At 37.2% G+C, this 18,938-nt stretch overlaps 1 protein-coding gene across 16 annotated transcripts in view; it reads right to left on the reverse strand.

Moving 5' to 3' along the window:
• The window catches only part of PLAGL1 (PLAG1 like zinc finger 1), a 98,096-nt gene that overhangs the window by 31,911 nt on the left and 47,247 nt on the right, over nt 1-18,938 (reverse strand). For all 16 annotated transcript variants that reach the window (XM_055432925.2, XM_088840808.1, XM_088840806.1 and 13 more), the window contains exon 3: nt 12,857-12,901. The gene's annotated coding sequence lies outside the window, so the exon portion shown is untranslated. The remainder of the gene's footprint in view (nt 1-12,856; nt 12,902-18,938) is intronic.

Raw genomic sequence — 18,938 nt, forward strand, 5'->3', positions numbered from 1 at the left:
CAAGTTATAAAACCTAAGTATGAGGCTTACAGCTTTCTTATCTACAAGTTAATACTTCTGGGGGCGAGAGTCTATCAATGATCAAGGCCACGGTAATTTTCCTGTTTCGTAAGAAATCTAAAATCTCAGCAGAAACACAATCTGCTGACTCGGTCACATTTGTACAGCCCACGCAAGTGCCTATCCCTACACAGGACGCTCCCACGACTCACCAATATGTAAAACTGTTTTTTAAACCTCATTCCTACTTTTAATCAAGACAGAAAATCAACTAGATGTCTTTGGACATAATCTTGGAGTAAAAATAAAACAAAAATAACATGGAGAATAAAATATGAGCCTATTCCTATACTTGTGTGCTTACTTAACCACCCCACACACACACATTTTCTAAAGTTTTCCATTATGATTTTAAGATGTCATTTTTTTCCCAAAGAATATTGACAACTATTTTCCACTTATAGCTCTGGTTTAAAAAGCAGTTGGGTTTAACTTGAGAATAATTCAGAACGGGGCTTGTCTTAGGCTCCTGTGAAATCACAGGAGTTAGTCCTCTAGATCAAAATTTCCTTTACATTTTTCACTGAGAGTCAAGGGGTTCATAAAATACAGTAGTAGTAAAGCTAGTTACAGAAACTGTCAAAGGTTTTGTTTTGCATTATTTAACATTCCACCATAGAATTAAATCATGTAGAATGGAAGTCTGTCCATCTCAATCACTAAATCTGCTCAGGTGAAAGTCTACAAAACTCTAAAACTTTTTTTCATCTTCTTACTGAAAATATCTAAACACTATGCTGAGACATAATTTTTAAAAAAGAATGTTACAGGAGAGAGCTTGAATTTGAAAAGGACAACACCGTATACTTTCTATGCCTCCTGTTCGCAGGCTGATGGACTGCCCAACCAACTGGCCATGTTGAAAAACTGTTTAATAATTCTCCATAAAAGGAAAGATTTTAAAAAGCTATAGCACCAATCAGGTAACAATAGATCAATCAGGTTTTCCTAAAATGTAGTATTTGCAGCTGAAGCCTGCATAAGTAATTACATTCAAAGTAATGTACGGGGAGCTATCAATCCCCATTCATTCAGCACGCATTCACTGAGCCGAGAGCTTTGCTGGGCTTGGAGATATAAAAATGAATACGACACAGCCGCTTTACTTCCAGCTAAAAGAATACACCTAAACAAAGAGCTACAGGGCAACGTGTTAAGTGCCATAATAGAGGTGTGCACAAAGGGCTCAGGGTCAAAGGAAGAAGCTATAAATCCTTCCTGGGACATCAAGCCAGTGAGGGGAGGTATAAAAGAAGGTCTGGTGATGTTTCCTTGCGATAAATTTGACTTTTTCTTTACTGTGTTGTCAAAAGTAAGGCAGTAATTTTAGGATTTATGAACTGTTCTCAGAGAAAATGCTAAATTGGTCTAGAGTTTTATTTATGTTTGACACAGACTTCCGGTTACAATATCCCAAGAATATACATTTTTAAAAATAACTATGATTTGTTGTATTCCCACTCAACACACACAATCCCGAACAGCATGAATAGTTTGAATAGTTCCCATGAATGAAACTTAGATACAAAGTTCAAAGATGTTTCAAAATGTAAGTGAATAAAAGTGACATTCTAGAAACTTGGTAATATTATATTAATAATGCTTATTTTCAGTATCAATTTTCTCTTCTTCTGAAAGCAAAAATAAAAGAACCACCTGATTCTATATCATGGCTAACATCTGCCTTTCTCTACTTCTGTGTTTAAAAAAACAAGGAGGGTGTTGAATCAACTTCTACTTAACATCATTTATTATGCATATCATATTCCTACTTATAACACAGTTGTGACAGAACCTCCATTGTTCATTACACACTAGCCCCAAACTCGAGTAATTCTAATGTAAGCATGAGAAACCACCGTCTCCTTTGGGGTGAATTTCCAAATTCCTCTGTGTTAAATTGAGGTCTAATTTTCCCTGTGCCTGGTTTTCACATGAAGGTCCATTCCACCCCATGTGCTCCTTTTCAGCTGTCAATAAACAGAGGCAGTGAATTCCCCCATGGCTTCACAAAGCTAGTTAGGCAGAGCCATTCATTCCTTCAGGAAAACAGGGCATTGATTTCAGCGAGTTCCCAGGGAGCAGCTGCAACAAAGAGATCAAAGGCCCACCTCTCTTTCCCTCCATTGCTTTCATTAGGCCAGGCCCAGACAAACAGCGACAGGTTTCCTCGAGACAAGGAGAGGGCCCGGCAGACCACCTCATGGTTCAATTCAAATTCAACAGTTTCCTACATTCCAGTGACAGTCCAGAATGCTAACCATGACAAACCAGCACAATCACCCGGCATAATATACTGCTCGCCAGTTCATCCAAGGTCAGAGGGAGAAAACAAGCAGGGAGGGAAGTCCTCTGCCTCTAGGACCTGCTGAGCCGCCATGGCCCCCCGACATTCCATAAATAAACTGCGGCGGCTCACTCTCCCTTTTTCTCCATCCTGCGATCCTACAAGCAATGGTCTCACTTAATCTGCAGTTTCTTTCGTGTCACCGTACCCAATCTACTGGGACACTCTATTCTCAGCATAATGGGGCTGCTGATGACAGGAGGGTGGCCACACGCACGGCCCTTCTTCACTTGCACCCAGGAAACTACTCCCATACGATGAACTGAGAGCTGTAATTCCTGCGGCTTCCCTCAGGCCTTCATCTCCAGCCGAGGCCACGCGACCTAAAGAGAGACCCAGCGTGCATAAACCCTTGTCTGCAAAACACACACCCAGACAGAGATAGAACAGTTAGCTTTTTGATGGGAACTAGGTAATCATGGAAACTAGTAATCCAAGATCTTAAATGACAGTCTGTGTGTGAATGAGGTGTGTGTGTGTTTGTGGGGAGTGACGAAGGTTGGTGAGGGGGGAAGGAGAGCCAGAGGGAGGAACTAGGAAAGAAAGTGGATTATTCTGACTGGTTCCCTACACTGAACACACAGAATTAAAAGATTTCCAAAGTTCCCACTGAATCCTGAATGGCTGCGTTGACTGGCTACCACATTCATGAAAGCCTGGAACAAAATGCATTCCTTTTATTGTGGTCTGTTCCATTTCTGCCTCTAACCCTGAGTAAACAAGGGAATACATGGGTTAAGTTTCAAAATTCCTAAACTAAAAAGAAAATAAACAAGATTGGAATGAAAGGTATGGAGAACTCATTTCTTGACACAGAACACGACCTTCCCACGTGTCCATCTTAGGAGCTTCGGGAAGGAAGTGGGGGAGGAGGGGTCCCTTCACTGATTATTCATTTGACTGCCAAAGAGGCCATTTGAAAGAAGGTGTATGTATGTGTGCTCAATCACTTTAGATGCGTCCAGCTCTTTGTGACACTATGAACTGTAACCCGCCAGGCTCCCTCAAAGCAAAGACTTTTGACTTTTCTCAAACTGGGACAGATATAAACTTAAGAGAACACAGAACTCCCAACTGTGCGTGAAAGGTGGCGGAATTCTTGGAACCTCAAAGCTGACTCTGGCACTAACTCACTTTGGCCTCTCTGCCTCCCTTCTCTTCCAAAATGGAGACAGAAACATCTGTGAATCATTTCTTTACAAAGTATTGTGAAATAACCATTCCTCAAAAACGATGTACCTCATCGAAGAAAGCTGGTCTTATGAGTTATTCTGTAATAGATCTATAGAATGCAATCTATAACAGATCTCATTTTATAACAGATTACTTTAATTCAATAGAGCTGCTCTAGAAACTCCTGTCTCTATAAATCAAATCACTTTTTAAAAGCACTCAGAAACGTTGCTACTTGAAGGCTACAGTAAATGACGAAATACACTCATCAATTCATTTACATACCTTTCAAAAGCATTTACAAAGCACTTAGAAATATCAATTTGCTCTTCACTGTAACCAAGACAGATGGTTTTATGAATTTCTATTTTTGTAAGAGGAAAACAGCCTCAAGAGAGGTAATAAATTGATTTGCCAAAGTCACAGAACAAATAGGTAGATGAGTCACAACTTTAAATACTTTTTCTAAATCCCATGCTATTTCCATTGCACCTAGCTACCACCTCTGCATATAATTATTCACTGACATCCTTCGTAATTTTATTAAGTAAGTCCTCAGAATCTATTTGTAAGCTCAATGCATTGTACTGCTCATTCAAGGAGGCAGTGTTTAAGAGTATGGACTCTGCTGTCAGGTTCACATGTAAGTTTTAGTGTCAACTTTTAGTAGTTTTGTAAATTAAACAATTAATCATATTTCCAGAAGCTCAATTCCCCCATCTGTAAAAGAGGATTAGTACCTTCTTTCATGAGCTTCCCTGGTGGCTCAGTGGTAAAGAACCTGCCTGCAATGCACAAGATGTAAGAGAATCTTCCCTGGGTTGGGAAGATTCCGGGAGAAGGAAATGGCAACCCACTACAGAATTCTTGCCTGGAGGATCCCATGGACAGGGAGCCTGGCGGGTTACAGTTCATAGTCTCACAAAGAGCTGGACGCATCTAAAGTGATTGAGCACACATACATACACCTTCTTTCACAGGGTTTGCAAAGGATTGAACTGCCAGTAGGACACAAATTAAGCTATTTATTGACTAACCAATATTTTGAAGTGTCTACTTTAACAAGACCTTTTATAGGTAAATAACCTATAGAAAGCACCTAGAGCAGTATTAGCATATAAGAAATGCTCAGCAATGGTAGCTGTCATCACTGATGCTGGAAATCAAACCAATATAAAACTTGTTAAAAGGGGAAAAAAATCCTTACTTTTCAATAAAAGACACAAAATTTAACTTTCAGCATCCAGATTACATGATTCCCTCCAGCACTAAAAATTTAGCACTCAAGTCTATGTTTTTACAGGGCCAAGTAATTTTGAAACCAAGATCAAACTGTCATAAAAGATAAGCTCCTATTCAAAATAAGAGAGACTGAGTTGTCTTGAAAAAATAATATCTGAGACAAGTGCCTGGTTGCTAAAAAGCAATGATGTGGTTTTTCTGTAAAATTTTATAGAAAAATGCAAGTTTTACTTCTTGCCATTTAACCATTTTAAGTAGAAATGTAATGGTGATAGGCAGGAATTCATAGAGTGCTGCTGCTGCTAAGTTGCTTCAGTCGTGTCCGACTCTGTGCGACCCCATAGACGGCAGCCCACCAGGCTTCCCCGTCCCTGGGATTCTCCAGGCAAGAACACTGGAGTGGGTTGCCATTTCCTTCTCCAATACTATTGCCAGACAAAGAGAAAAATACCTAATAGGAATATTTGCTTTATGTAGCTAGTGCTTTAGTAAAGATTTGACCCTCACACTAATCATTAGGAGAAAACGGGTTGACTTCCGAGCATGGAAAAAGACTCCCAGTGGTAAACGGCAAATCTTACTTTTTCCTGTTTGTCTCATTTTTTGTAACCTTTAATTGATAGATGGTGGTATGTGGATGCTACAGTGCAGAGTACACAAAATACTACAGGAAGACAGAGGCAGGCCGCTGAGTCCTACAGAGCCAGAAGAGGCTTCGGACAGGAGATGGATTTATCCAACTTTTACCAAGTATGTAAGCATGTCTAGAATATTCCTGATTGTCCTTGAGCTTCATGGGATTTTCTCTGAATTCTAAACATGTCATTTAGTGATTCAACTGTCCTTCACTGCTTTTGCTAATGTGCAAACTTGGATGGACCTCCCCCCTTAATTTTTCTTTAATATTTATTTATTTGGCTGCCTGGAGTCTTAGTTGTGCCATGCAGTGTCTTTTAGTTGAGGCATGCAAACTCTTAGTTGAGGCATGTGGGATCTAGTTCCGTCACCAGGGATCGAAACCAGGTTTCCTGCACTGGGAGTACGGAGTCTTAGCCACTGGATCATCAGGGAAGTCACTTTTTTTTGTTGTTGTTGTTTTATCCAAGGCTTTGATATTTTAAAAGGCAGGGAAGTGAGGCTACTATTGTTTGACTGAACATCACTTAACTCTAATTCTAGAGTTCTGTGATTTAAAAAATTACTGCTCATGGCATTACCAACTATATAACACATCAGTTTAAATGTGTTTGCTAATCTATAGCCTACTGAGAAATTTTTTTTCCTTCACTACCATTTATCTCAAAAAGTAATAGTTGGGAAGAATTCATAAGAATGTTTATGGAAGTATGTCTCACAAAGAAACTGAGTCCATAACTGTGGAAGTTTGACAGCTATTTCTTTCCTATGATGGGCTAAGAATTGCCTTTTTATAACCACCTTTAACTGTCTTTTCCAACCATATGAAACAGCATACTTTTAAACAAAAGACATTCAGATATTTGAAGACAATTTAACAATCCTTTACCTTGAGTCAGTAATTTGATACTGTCCTTTCCTAGTATAAGTACCTAGTGCTATAAGTTTGCCTCTAAGCACTGCTATAGTTGCATCCTATTTGGAAACACATTTCATTTCTATTTGGTTGAAAATACTTCCCAATTACTCTCTTCATTTCTCTCACGTGGGTTATTTGGTAAAATTCACCAGTGTGACCATTTGGGCCTGGGTGTTTTCTTTCTGGAAAGTTTTTGTTGGTGGTGATGATATTGTTTTGAATGTATACTATTAATTTGATTTCTTTAATAGATATAGGGCTATTCAGGCCATCTATTTCTCCCTGCATGAATTCTGGTAGTGTCTTCCTAGGAATTGGTCAATTTCATCTAAGTTCTCAAATTTATGGGCAGAAGCTGTTTGTAGTATTCTCTCATAAGCCCTGTAAAATCCATGAGGTGAGCAGTCATGGGCTCCTCCTTCCTTTTTGATACTGATAATTTATGTCTTTTTTCCTTGGTTAGCTTTGCTATAAGTTTATCGTTTTATTAATCATGTTCAGAAACTTTTCATTTTGTTGATTTTATCATTTTCCTATTTTCATTTTTTTTCACTTCTCTAATTTTTATTATTTACTTTCTTCTGTATGCTTAAAGTTTAATTTGCTCTTCTCTAGTTTCATAAGGTAGAAACTTCAGTTAGTGATTTTACGTTTTTTCCTAACATAAACATTTAATGCTATAAATTTCCTTCCAGGCATTATTTTAGCTGCATCCCACACATTCCTGGTGGCTCAGTCAATAAAGACTCTACCTCCAACGCAGGTGACCCAGGTTCAATCCCTGGGTCGGGAAGATCCCCTTGAGAAGGGAATAGCTACCCACTCCAGTATTCTTGCCTGGAGAATTCCAAGGACAGAGGAGCCTGGTGGGCTACAGTCCATGGGGTCACAAAGAGTCTGACATGACTGAGTGACTAACACTTTCACATATTTTTATAGACTATATTTTTACTTTTTGTTTTAAAAAGTATTTTTAAATTTTTCATGAGACTTTTTTGATGCATGCATTATTTGAAGTGTGTTATTTTCCAAATATTTGAGAATTTTCACACTTTTTCTTATTAATTTCTATTTTAATTCCACTGTTGTCTGAGAATGTATTTTGTATGACTGCCATTCTTTTAAATGTAAGGTGTTCCGTATGGCCTAAAATGTGCCCCTGGGTTATTAAGAAGTGTGTTATTCAGTTACAATATATTTTCCCAAACATATTTGTTATAATTTAATTCCATTATGATCAAGAACATTCTTTGTATGATTTCAACCCTTTTAAATTAACTGACTTGTTTTCTTACCCAGAATATGGTCTATCTTAATAACTTATCTGGGTGTGCTTGAAAAGAACATGTATTCTGCTTTTATTGGGTTCTACAGTGTTATATTGGAGAAGGCAATGGCGACCCACTCCAGTACTCTTGCCTGGAAAATCCCATGGACGGAGGAGCCTGGTAGGCTGCAGTCCGTGGGTTGCTAACAGTTGGACATGACTGAGCAACTTCACTTTTACTTTTCAGTTTCATGCATTGGAGAAGGAAATGGCAACCCACTCCAGTGTTCTTGCCTGGAGAATCCCAGGGATGGGGGAGCCTGGTGGGCTGCCATCTATGGGGTCGCACAGAGTCGGACACGACTGAAGCGACTTAGCAGCAGCAGCAGCACAGTGTTATATATACATACATATATATATATATTTATATATATATAGTGTTACGTGTGTGTGTGTTAGTCGCTCAGTTGTGTCTGACTCTTTGCAAACCCACGGACCATAGCCCACCAGGCTTCTCCATGGAATTTTCCAGGCAAGAGTACTGGAGTGGGTTCCCATTCCTTCTCCATATAGTGTTTTCTATATCTATATATATAGTGTTCTATACGTATCAATTAGGTCAAGCTGGTTGATACTGCTGTTTAAGCCTTATAGATCTTTATTGGTTTGTTTTCTGCTTGGGGTATATATCTTACAAACCCCAACTCCATTGCTATTATTTTTACTTAAATAATTATCTTTTTTAAAAGGTTTAAATTAAAAAGAACTTCTGCCTTTTCGCAGGCAGTTACTATTTCTGGTGCTCTTTATTTCCTCTTGGTGCTATTTTCCTTTTCCTAAGGATTTTCAACATTTCCTGTAGTCTAGGTCTAAAAGTTATTAATTCTTTAAGCTTTTGCATGTCTGAAAATGTTTATTTCACTATTTTTGAAAAATATTTTCACTAATTAATAGACTTTTCTGTTAACAGTTTTTTCTTTCATTAAAGACACTGTTCCACTATCTTTGATTTGCATTGCTTTTGATGAAAAGTCTGCTGTCATTCTCTGTTCCTCTAAATTTATAGTTTCTTTGTTCTCATTTTAAAATCTTTCATTTTATTACTGGTTTTAAATTATCTGATTATACTGTGCCTTGGTATAATTTTCTTCATCTTTTTCTTCTTTGGATAACTGCTAGATACTTATTGAACCACTGAGATTCGTGGACTTACGGTTTTCATCAAATTTAGCAAACTTTCAGCCATTATTTTTAAAAATATCTTTCTTCTGCTCCCTCTTTCCCTTGGATACTCTAATTATACATATATTTGGCTGTGTAAAGTTATCGCACAGCTTACTAATGGGCTTTCCCCCCCAGGCACTGTGTGTGTGTGTGTGTTTTACTTAATTTCTACTGTTGGGTCTTCAAGTTCAGTGTCTAGTCTGCTATTAATCCTGTCCATTGTATTTTTCATTTCAGATATTTGTTGTCTTTAGAAGATCAATTTGGGCAGTTTTATGGCTTTTGTGTCTCTCCTTAACAAATTAATGTTTATTATCTTGAACATACAAAACTAGCTTTAATTATAGTTCTAATATCTTCATTTAGTGAATATGTTTATTAAAATCTTATTACTTAAATAAAAATCTGTTTATTAAATTTATTAATATCTGTTTATTAAATTTGTTTCATTTCTGAGTCCATTTTGTTGACTGAATTTTCTCCTAACCACTGAAATTTTCTGTTTCTTTGCATATGGTAAATTTTGACTGGATGCTAGATACTGTGCACTTTATCTTGTTAGGTACTGGATTTATGTATTTCTTTAAATATTCTTGAGCTTTGTTCTGGGCTGCATTTGAGCAACTAGAAATAATTTGACCATTTATTTAATACTTTGGCCATACCATGTAGTATATGGGATCTAAGCCTGACCAGGGATTAAACCTATGAACCCTGCAATTGAAGCACAGAGTCTTAATCACTGGACCACCAGGGAAGTTCCACAATTTGACCCTTTAAACCAGCAGTCCGCAAATTATGGTTCATAAGTCAAATCTGGCTCACAGTCATTTATGTAAATAAAGTTTTATTTTAGAATACAACCACCCCCATTCATTTACATATTGCCTATGGCTGCTTCATCATTACAATGGCAGAGCTAAGTAGTTGCAGTAGAGGTCATATACGCCTGCAAAACCCAAAGTATTTTCATTTGACCCTTTACTAAAAAAGTTTTATGATTCCTCTTTAATGGCTTACTTTTAAGATTTTTCAGGTAGGATCAGAACAGCCTTTTGTCTAGGACTAGTTTTGCCTCACCACTGAGGCAGTACCCTTCTGAGCAGTTGATCTAATGATACTTACATCACAAAGTTTTTCTACTCTGAATGGTGAGGATGCACACTTCCCAGCTAACATGAGCTACCTTTCCATTCCCAGTGTTGTTTTTTTTTTTTTTTTTCCTTTTTTCCCAAGACTTGGAGAGTTCTCTCCTAAGCGTGCACTAATCAGTACTTAGCTCAAAACTCCAGGGGAACCCTCTAGAGACCTCCAGAGCTCTCTGTGCAACTCTCTTCTCTCTCATCCTCTGTCCTGCAAATTCTAGCTACCTCAATCCCCTGAATTCCCAGGTCTATCCCAGCTCTATCATCTCAATTCAGGGTGACTACTCAACTGTGTTTGGGTTCTCCTCTTACACTGTGTCCTTGGGTACAGAATTTGCTTCCTTTATCTCATGGTTAGCTGTCTTATGCCATTTGTCATCCAAAGTCTGAAAATCTTTGTTTCACACATTTTATGGAGTTTTGTTTGCTTTGATAAGGCAGGACAGTAAATTCAGTTTCTGTTACTACATCATGGCTGGAAGTCATGGTGAAAAGTACGCTCAGTAAGAAGTTTCAACTCCTTACATTTGCATTAGTGCTTTATATTTACAAAGAAGTACTGACAAATCTAAATTATCTCATTTCATCCTCTTTACACTGCTAAAATGTAGAGATTACAAAAAATGCAAAAAATTACAGGGTCATATTACAGAGCAGTCCATGTCTCCTAGTTCTCTTCCATAAATACATATAATTTTTCAAAACTTACTATAGTAATGATGTAAATAATAAAAGATTGTCTTCTGTACAAAGTATACTATAATTTATTATGAGCATCTCACGCTTATAATACCAAGCAAAATTGGATTAAAGAATTAATAGTTACTGAATGCTGCTAATGGCTAGGTCTATCACCTCCATTAATCCTCATAAGCCTCACAGTTATTATTACTGCAATTTTACAAAAGACAAACTGTGACTAAGAAAAGCTTCATTAGGTTGCTTATAGAGTACTCATTGGAATCACAGCCAGAATTCGAGCCAGGCTTGCCTGGTTGGAAAACTTGTGCCATCCACCATGCTGTCTGCTCTCTAATTTACAGCTCTTAAAAAAAGCACTTAAGGAACTAAATTCTGATAGAACACTAAATCCTCAGCAACAACATGACATTAGTAGACATTTACTAAAATTTTCAAGATCTATTCATTTTTACCAAAGAATTTCTAATCAAATAAGCACTGAAAAGAAAGTGAAACATATTCTCGGATCAGATTTCATACCTAGTTTTTCTCCCAATAATCCTTAGAAATATACAGATGATTGACATTTTCATTACCTTTTTTTTTACTCACCTATCTTTGTGGTCAGGAGGCAACAAGAGAAGGTTGTATTGGACAAAGTCAGTAACTACTACACAATCCATTTTCCCACCCCACTTTCACATCTTTATAAACAGAACACACAAAAATGCCCACCCTCATGGAGTTCATCTTCCAGTGAAAGGGAGATCGACAAGTAAAATATACACAACAAAGTGGTTAAGAAAAATAAAGTACTGTAGGGAGGGGAAGTACCAGGGGTATAAGGCAGGGAGAAACAGGGGTAATTTGAAATAAGCTAGTCAGAGAAGGCCTCAATGAGGCGATAACAGTTTTGTGAAGATTTGGAGATAAGCAAGTCATGTGGCTATTTGTGGGAACAGTGCCTGCAAAACCCCCATGAAGGAACAAGAATCTTGGTGTGGCTGAAGCAGGGAGTGAGGACAAGCAGTGATACATTGGGTTAGAGCAGAGGTAATGGGGGCCCATATCATGTAAAAGTTGGTAAGCCTCTGTGAAGAGAGGCACTGGAGTCACTGGAGCAGAAAAGTAATACGATCAGACTTAGGAGTTTTAAATAATTTATCTGGCTGTCATTTGAAGAATGGATTATAGGGGGAAAGCATAAAAGCAGGGAAGCCAGTGAGGAGGCTATTTTAATAAAAAGATGAAGGCTTGAGCCAGTATGGCTGTTTGTGAAAGATGTGGAAAGCAGCAGTCGTCTTCTGGATATATTTTAGGTAGACCTGACAGTATTTCCTGATGCAGGGGATGACTAAAAGACATGAGGATAGTGTCACACAGACTACGCGAGCAACTGGAGAAGTGCAGTTGCCATATTCTGAGATGAGGAAAACTAATGGAGAGTTTGGCTGAAGTAGAGAGGATTAGCCATTCAATACTGTAAATGTTTTCAGTGATAGAGGGAATACTTCATTTCCCAGGTTAAAAACATTTATGCGAATCTATTTCAAATGCTTAGATTTCACTGAATTAAAAAATAAAACTACCATGGAACAGGAGATCTTCCTGTTTTTCTTCCATATGCTACAAAGAAAAAGTTGTCGAACAGAAACATAGCTACTCCAAATGATAAAATGAGAATAAAGCTAAATTCTCCCAATCTGCAATTCTCCATTAATTTCTTCTATTTGACAGATTTTCACAGATAAATGAAATAGAATTTGTTATACCTCATTAGTCAAAGCATTCACATTAGTGGCTTTCTCCTGGAGTGCTGTGCCCCGCTTACCATCTGCCACAACGATGTGAAGACTGTGATGCCCAACAGGATGGATGTATGTACAACCTCAGGTCCACGGATGGCACTTTGCTCCTGCTAATCATAACCCTGACAGGAAGTCACTCCAAAGAAACAGATGGCCCTAGCCCAAGGTGTGTAATTCAAACTTTCTCAAAACAATTATCACCTAACTGTATCAGAAAAAGTGAAACCGTCCTTAAAATAAGAACCAATAAAAAAAAGTTTTGCTTTAAAGGTTCTCTAGAAAAATATTTTCATGTAATTAGAAAATATAAAAGGTTGGAGGTGAAGGACAGAAAAAATTAAAATACCAACTTACAAAAGTCGATGATGACTATGTTCCCTCAATTAGGCAGGGAAAAACCTAAAAACAAAAATAAAAATTATTAGTTCTACATAGTAGTTGTGTGCACATTTTAAACTGTCCCTTTACTGAGATAACTGCAAATTCCACATGAAGTTTTAAGAGACATCTTCAGTGTCCTTTATTCAATTTCTCCAGTGGTAACATTTCACAAAACTAAAGTACTATGTCACAATCAGTGTGTGTGTGTGTGTAACATTTCACAAAACTAAAGTACTATGTCACAATCAGTGTGTGTGTGTGTGTAACATTTCACAAAGCTAAAGTGCTATGTCACAATCAGTGTGTGTGTGTCTGTATTATACAATATACTGGTCTCTCAAGATTTCCCCAGTACTATGTCACAGTGTGTGTGTGTGTGTGTGTGTATGTGTGTGTGTGTGTGTGTATTATACAATATACTGGTCTCTCAAGATTTCCCCAGTACTATGTCACAGTGTGTGTGTGTGTGTGTGTGTATTATACAATATACTGGTCTCTCAAGATTTCCCCAGTACTATGTCACTGTGTGTGTGTGTGTGTATTATACAATATACTGGTCTCTCAAGATTTCCCCAGTACTATGTCACAGTGTGTGTGTGTGTGTGTGTGTATTATACAATATACTGGTCTGTCAAGATTTCCCCAGTACTATGTCACAATGTGTGTGTGTGTGTGTGTGTATTATACAATATACTGGTCTGTCAAGATTTCCCCAGTACTATGTCACAATGTGTGTGTGTGTGTGTGTGTATTATACAATATACTGGTCTCTCAAGATTTCCCCAGTACTATGTCACAATGTGTGTGTGTGTGTGTGTGTGTGTATTATACAATATACTGGTCTCTCAAGATTTCCCCAGTACTATGTCACAATCAGTGTGTGTGTGTGTGTGTGTGTGTATTATACAATATACTGGTCTCTCAAGATTTCCCCAGTTTAATTTTACCTATTTGTAGTGTATTTAGTTCTATACAATTTTATCACCTGTGACCTCACTGAGCCCCTCTACAGCCAAGACACTGAACAGTTCATCAACACAAGTTTCTCTCAGGTCATCCTTTCATAAGCACACCTATTTTTTTTCCCACAACCTCCCTCTGTCCCTAACACTAAAATAACATTCATTTGTGAATAATCATTTCACCCATTATGTTTTGAGTCTACTATGTAGTTATATGTCAAATCATAAATAAATAATTCTGTCCTTCTGCATTAAAGAATAAGTTTCAGTTTAAGGAACAAATTCTCTGGAGAGATGTTTTTTCCTTGTTACCTTAACATACACTACTCATTTCAAACATCAAAAGGTAAAAGGTAAGCTAAAGTAGGGTCTGCACTCAAAGAGTCCACAATTTCAATATTTAAAGAATCTTTTTTTTAGAGCAGTTTTAGGTTCACGGTAAAAATGATGCAAAGGTGTTTTTAATTTCAAATTCTATTTGCCTATTGCTAGTATACAGAAAAGCAACTGGCTTTTGTATAATGAATTTGTATCCTACAACGTTGCTATAATTGTTTATCGGTTTTGGTAGTCGAGTAATGCTAGCCTCACAGAATGAGTTTAAAAGTATTCCCTCTGCTTCTATCTTTTGAAAGTAATTATAGAGAATTGGCATAATTTCTTCCTTAAATGTTTGGAAGAATTCACCAGTAAAACCAACTGGGCCTGGTGCTTTCTGTTTTGGAAGGTAATTATTTATTTGAAAAATCATCTTCAATTATCTATTTCTTCTTCTGTGTTTTGGCAGATCGTTTTCTTTAAAGAATCGGTCCATTGCATCTAGGCTATCAAATCTGTGGGCACTGAGTAGTTCATTGTATTCCTTTATTATCCTTTTAATGTCCAAGGGATCTGAATGATGTCCCTTCATTTCTGATATTAGTAATCTGTATTCTCCCTCTTCTTAGTCTCATTAGAGACATCAATTTTACTGATCTCTCAAACAAAACCAATTTTGATGTCATTGATTTTTTTCTGTTGACATCCTATTCTCAATTTCATTGATTTTTCTGCTTTAATTCTCATCCTTTTCTTCTGCTTACTTTAGATTTAGTTTGCTCTTCTTTGTCTAGTTTTTTAAGGTGGGAACACAGATTAATGGTTCTTCTTTCCTAACATATCCATTTCCTTCTAAGCACTGCTTTCTCTGCAACCAACACCTTTTGATAAGTTGTATTTTCATTAGTTTAAAATATTTTAAAATGCCCCTTGAGATTTTTTTCCTTTGACCTATGTGTTATTTATATGTATGTTATTTAATCTCCATATATTTTGAGGATTTTCCAGTTGTCTATTATTTCTATTGTAATTTCATTATGGTTGTAGAGCAGACATCATATGATTTCTATTCTTTTAACTTAGTTAAGATGTGTTTTATGGCCCCAAATGTGGTCTGTCTTGATAAATGTTCCATGTGACTTTGAGAAGAATGCCAGTATCCTTTTCAGGTAAGAATCCTATTCAAGGCTGCAGACTGACGACTTCTTGTATTCTCACATGGCAGAAAAAAAAAAAAAACTGGCAAGTTTTCTGGCCTCTTCTCATAAGGGCACTAATTCCACTCACGAAGGTTCAACCCCTCATGATCTAAATACCTCCCAAAGCCCCATATTCAAATATCCCCACATTGGGTGTTAGAAATTCAACATATAAATTTTGAGTGGATATAAACATTTGGTCCATTGTAATGACCTTTTATAGACTTGAAGACAATTTAGTCATTTCTGAAAGACCTCACTCTCTACAAAATCTCACACCAAAAACAAGAGCTAGGGGTGAAAGCTGGGTAGACTACTCGAACCCTACACAACTTGGTAATCAGGGAGCTAACCAAATAATTAAGGATACCTTAACTTCCCTTGGACAGCCACAGTAGGCAGCTCAGTGTAACTGGAGAGTGCTCAGGAAATTTTAAAAAGGAAGCAAAACAACACAGAGGAAAGGCTACTGCAGGAGAAGTGGGGTCACTCTAATTCTGTCAGTTCAGACTCAGCTGAGTTCCATAGCCTCCACAACTCCAGAACATTCCCCAGGTCTTATTATTTCCTACTTTCGCTACTACCTTCCGAACAAAATCTCATTTCCCACACTTGGAGATATATCTCTCTCTGCTAACATCCCTACATCATGCCTCACTGAGAGAGCAAAGGAAAAATTACTGGATAGAGCATCTTATCTTCCCAATGCTAAATCTACAAATTACCCTTCCTAGCACAAAGACCAATCCCAGCTCTCCATCCAAAGCTTTCTCTCCATGATTATCCTCTCCCTTTCTACTAGAGGTGCTTTTCCCCAACACACAATCATGCTCTGGTACTTAATAAACAAAATTTTCACTGACCTCATATTGCCTTCTAGCTTCTGATCCACTAACTTTCTCAGATCAACTTAACGGAAAAGAATTGAAAACCGATAATCCCCATTTCCTCACCTCTCACTCAATTTCCAACCCATTCCCTTGGCTCTTATCTCCACCACTCTATCAAAGGATCCTTATCAAGGTCACCAAAGCCAATTCTTATTATCCTCATTTAAAAAATCAGGACACTGAAGCTCAAGAGAGATTATTAAGTTGAGATAGTAAAGATACTTACCTTCCCCTGGAGAAGCAAGAGCCCAGGGCTGTCCCAAAGCACCCTTTACAGGATATTAGACTGAGGTCTTTTATCGTCCAGGGACTCCCACCTCTTTCCTTCCTCATGTCACCTTCCCTGTATTAAACCTCTGATTTATTCCTTGAAATACCCCATTGCATTTCATCATTTTAACTGAGAAAAAGTTTTTGCTTAACCTGAGAATATGTTCTGTGTAGACCACTTAGTGTATATTATATTGGTCACAACAACCTGAGAATAGGTGGTTTTATCCCTTTTATACAAGTAAGAGAATGTTGGCTCAGAAAGGATAAAAACTTTTCCAATATCACAGTTCATTAAGCAGTAGAGCTAACATTTGACCTCATCACCCAGATTCTGCACCCCAAGCTGACTGCCTTTCATGATGGTTAGACCTCAGAGTTTCTCAGTTGCTCTATTACATGGAAAGAAGGAGTCACTTATGAAGAAGTACATACTACTTGGTAACCCCTAAAGTTCAAAAACAGACAAAACTAATCTACAGTGATGGAAATCAAAAGAGTGTTACTTCCAAGGGTGGAACTGGCTAGGAGGTGAGAGAATTTTCTCTTGCTGGATGGATGTAATATTGTCTGTCTTCATGCAGTGATTATACATACAGGTGATATTTTTTAAAAAATCATCAAGCTGTGTATTTAAGATCGACACAATTTATATGCTTCCCCTACCCATGTATTTCATACCTCAGCAGAAAAAGTAGCATACTGTGAACGTAAGTGAAGCAATTTCAATGTTGTGTTTTATTAAAAAAATACATCTGTTTAATAATTTTACTTAACTATTTATTTTTAGTACCAAGGTGGGATGACATAGAAGAAATAGCAATAACTTTTGAATCAGACAAACCAGTTTTGCCACTTACTAACTATATCTTTGTCAGGCAAGTTTCTTAATCTCTTTGATACTGAGTTTCTTCACAATTTAAAACTGAGACAATAATACTTACTTTCCAAAGCTGTAGCACAATTATAGTAGGTATTTAACAGTGGTAGCTATTTAGCAATAGCTCTTTGTATGTAAGTATCACGGCAGGTACAAGAACCCTATCTCTAAGAACCTGACCAACTAGAAGTGACGTTGAGATATAAAGATTAATGATGAAAGAGAAGAGTTTAACAAGGGCTATGGATTACAAATTACAGGGTTCCTATCTAGCTAGTAGGATTGTGGAGTGAGTATTCTCTGAACAGAGCCTGAAATTTTTCGGAAAATTCACTCAAGGATGAGGAAATTGCACAAAGATAAGGCATAGCCTCATATACAGTGCAGTGACTTCAGATTTTAATAAGCAGTTAATATCCGTTGTGTCACTGGTCTAATTCTGAGGAGCAAGACTAGAAGGCTAGAAAAGCAACTTGGAACTAAATAAATGACCACACTGAGGTTAAGAAGTCAAGAACCTGTTTTTTCCTGAAGTCCTGGGATGGACTGAAAGAAAATCCCAAGGGAATGACCCCAGTAGTTATTACACACGATAGGGAAGGAAACTCTCAATATGGAGGGAGGGTAAATAATTGTTCAATATTAAACTGTACAGCAAAGAAAGGGAAGAACCAGGAACTGAACTCAGGCAGTCTGGCTCCTGAGTCAGAATTTCAATAAAAATAGAAAGAATAAAAGAAATGGAAAATCACCCCTAGAATACCACAATAACAACTGCTACAGGCAAGGTCAGTTAAATACTAAAACAGTGGACAAAACTTTTAAAGAGAAACAAGGCATTTACACAATCTTAAAACAAATCCCTCAATGCATTTATTAATTATTATGGTACTTTTAATATACACTCACAAATCATTTGACACTCTTCCCTCTCCTTCCCTTGAATGTTAAATTGCTTTTAACAGAAAGAGTATAAAAAATGAAAAACAGAAATGTTACAGTGGAGAAGCCTGGAGATGCTACTTAAACTATGTGATCAAGGTTAACCTGTTGATATGGATATCATGTGCCCTCAGATATGATGCAATAAGGATACAATATTTCTTTGGTATGCTTCCTTTGAAGTCTATAACCTCAGTCTAACTGTGAGAAAACATCAGACAAACCCAAACTGATGAACCCTGTATAAAATACTTGACCAGTACTCTTCAAAAATGGCAAGGTAATAAAAAACAAGAAAAGACTCAAAACCTATCATGGATTAGAGTAGATTAGGGAGACATGGCAACTAAATGTAATGTGGTATATGGATTATATCCTGGAACAGACTGGTGGAAAAACTGGAGAAATATGAATAACGTCTATGGTGAATAGTATTGTGCCAACATCAAATGCTTAATTTTGGTAAATGCATCATGGCTATGTAATCTGTTAACATTAGAGGAAGCTAGGTGATGCATATACAGGAACACTCTATACTATTTTTGCAACTTTACTGTAAATCTAAAATTATTTCATAATAAAAAGGGTTTTAAA

Source organism: Moschus berezovskii, chromosome 10 (genome assembly GCF_049115385.1).
Source record: "Moschus berezovskii isolate FMDL1 chromosome 10, NW_MosBer_1.0, whole genome shotgun sequence".
Lineage (NCBI taxonomy): Eukaryota > Metazoa > Chordata > Mammalia > Artiodactyla > Moschidae > Moschus > Moschus berezovskii.